Source organism: Triplophysa rosa, linkage group LG13 (assembly GCF_024868665.1).
Source record: "Triplophysa rosa linkage group LG13, Trosa_1v2, whole genome shotgun sequence".
Classification (NCBI taxonomy): domain Eukaryota; kingdom Metazoa; phylum Chordata; class Actinopteri; order Cypriniformes; family Nemacheilidae; genus Triplophysa; species Triplophysa rosa.
In genome coordinates this window covers 23,567,593-23,570,605 of record NC_079902.1, presented here as the reverse complement: position 1 = coordinate 23,570,605, position 3,013 = coordinate 23,567,593, and the positions used below count along the sequence as shown (strand labels likewise).

At 35.1% G+C, this 3,013-nt stretch overlaps 1 non-coding gene across 1 annotated transcript; it reads right to left on the bottom strand.

The window, feature by feature from the left end:
• Positions 1–1,477: 1,477 nt before the first annotated feature.
• trnal-cag (transfer RNA leucine (anticodon CAG)) lies at positions 1,478–1,560 on the bottom strand. The gene has a single exon. It is a non-coding gene; the product is annotated as a tRNA-Leu (tRNA).
• Positions 1,561–3,013: the final 1,453 nt, after the last annotated feature.

Below are 3,013 nucleotides of genomic sequence, written 5' to 3'. Positions count from 1 at the left end.
ACCTTGAGCTACACGTGCGTGTTAACTTCTGATCTGCTGCTATATCATTTAAAGCGATTTGGAAAATGAATGATGTTTTTACTGAAGTAACTATAGTTGAAGTATTCCTGTTGAAATAAAAACAATAGAACCCTGCCCAAAATACAACATAAAATGTAATGGATTTAATGGTTATAATGGGAATTGTACTATGGATACTTGTTGTCTAGTTGTATGTGATGGATTCTATTGATGGGATGGTAAATCCTATTGGAATAAAACCCAAAACACACTACAAAGAGGAATTTAATTTAAAAATCTCATTCTAATTCAAAAATTCATTGTTTTTTTCAGCAGGGATGGTATTTGCAGTAAAACCACAGTATCAACATATTTACCATTTTCTATATATAGGAACCATACTCCAATTAATAATCTTTAGTAAAACCACAGCAACTAAACATATAATGAACATAGTTCATTATACTAGCTATAGTTTACAGTATGTTTGTAGTTAAATTATGGTAATACAAATGGTAATAAATCCAACAAACACATGGCTTCTACACTTTACTATTTACAAGAACCTTACTACTTACTGGTAAATTGCTGCTAAAACTGGTAAAGGGAATATACAAAATAAAAGAACACTGCTCATAAATATATATAGGCCTAGGGGGCTAATGAGGATAATTAGGCTAAATGATCATACAGGATTATATCTAAACTAAACATATATGTGCTAAACATATAAAGCTCTTAAAGGAGTTGCTCACTGCAAAATTTGCCCCCATTGACTTTCCATAGTAGGAATAAAAACTACTATGGAAAGTCAATGGGGGCAAATTTTGAAGTGAACTACTCCTTTAATACCACTGATTCTGTGAGCTACTCGGTGTATTCAGTAGGGTGCTTCAGAGGCACAAGGTATACGACAATAAAACAATGCACAACTGACATAAAGGAAATGTACTTTTAATACTTGTGTACTTTTAAAAGCACGTACTTCTGTACTTTTACTCAAGTAAGAATCTGTCTTTACAACTTTTACTTGTAGTGGAGTAATATTTGACCAGTAGTATCTGTACTTTCACTCAAGTAAGGAAGTTGTGTACTTCGTCCACCTCTGCATGTACATGTAAAGTGCCCAACAGTTTGCACCTAAATATTGTATGAGGATTCCAACAAAGAAGGCCATTGTTAACCAAGGACTGTAACATTATATGTTGTTTTGTTACCTGAACCTGAGTGATAGAGCTGTTTTCTTTGTGTATTATTTAATACTTTCTTTTCTGTCATATATATATATATATATATACTGTATATATATACAGTATATAGGACACACCCAAACATTTAAATATATAGTCCCCTTTTTTCTTTAGCATTATGGTTGAGAAAAAAGGGGACTACATATTTAAATGTTTGGGTGTGTCCTCTATATATACTGTATATATATATATATATATTTATTTATATCTTAGATAAAAAAAAGAGCTGTCAGAAGTGGGATTCGAACCCACGCCTCCAGGGGAGACTACGACCTGAACGTAGCGCCTTAGACCGCTCGGCCATCCTGACTATGTCGTATGTATCGCTTCCATTGTATTATGTGCGACGTGAACGCATGCTGCGCAGACACGCGAAACCAGAAACGGAACAATCTAGCGTACATGATATAATAAAAGTCCTCTTTAAAGCGCCCTTATAGTCAAAAATTAAATTGTTTCATTTGTGAAACAATCGCACCGTTTGGTCTTGGCCTCCACGTCTTGCATTAAAATCCTTTAATTTGAATGTTTAGGTAGAAAGGATAAAACTCTATAAACACGGATTTTAAACCATTTTACTGGTGGATACAATGCAACAGTTAACGGTTATAAACACGTACAGGACACCACACAACACTGCAGAACAGCAGCTGAGCCCAGCAGAAGGCCTCATGTGAATTAATTAAACAGCTCTCAGCTGACTTGATGTGAGATTAACAACACCACTCACGTGTTCCTGGAGCTTTATTTCTTAGACGTTGTTCATCTTGGCTGCATCTTAATCATATTAAGTGCATCTGAAAGTGTGGAAGAAGAACAGATGATTTATGGCGATGCATTACAGTTTATGACCACGAGACAGACGTGTGTATAGCGGACAGTCACATATTCTTCCAGAAAAAGAAAGATGTAAGCAAGAGCTATTTCTGGATATAATAAAGCAAACATAAGATGTCCTGCTATAGTCTGTGAATATTTTAGCATCTTGAGGGAGGGTGTACAGGGGATAAGTTCACTCATTCTTCAAAACCTTGCAAGTGACCTTGCATTTAGCACTTGAAAATCATGTGAATGAATCACACGACCACACACTCAAAAGGCTAATGCTTTTTTAAACACAGTGTTTACTGAGGCTCATAACCAATCCTTTATCTCTTATCTTGGTCATATGCCTTCAGACAAATGCAACATTATGCTGGGTTAAAAGCAAGGCCAGCTGAGAGATCATGCAAGATGGAAAAAAATAGCAAAGTACAAAAATAATTCAACTTTTGTTGACATAAAGAAAATGTGTTGTCCCATTCACTGTTCCGCAACGCCAGGAATCTTTAATTTAAGACACGTGTGATGTCTAATAACATTGAAATGATATTGATTCTATAAGGGGATTTGGATCATTTGTCACATTAAATATTATACAACTTTAAATAAGAGTTGTATTGTTTGCAGCCTCATTACATAACATGTAATGTCACAATAGAAGCACTATACATCAGTTCTTTAGATCTTGGGTCAGATGAGATGACTGACCACATGACAAAACAAATTGTAACACAAACCCCTCAGAGTAAATATGAACATTCAACATAAACAGAACATTCAAAAGGTGGACAGCACATTTGACACCCAAAGAAAAGAAGAGTCAAACATACTCATGATTGAAATCTTGCTTGGTCTGGACTAGATTTGCTTTGAACATGGACGTCTGTGTCCATGATAAATCTGTTTCTCGTGACAAATGAATGACAACAAACCGATTTTCT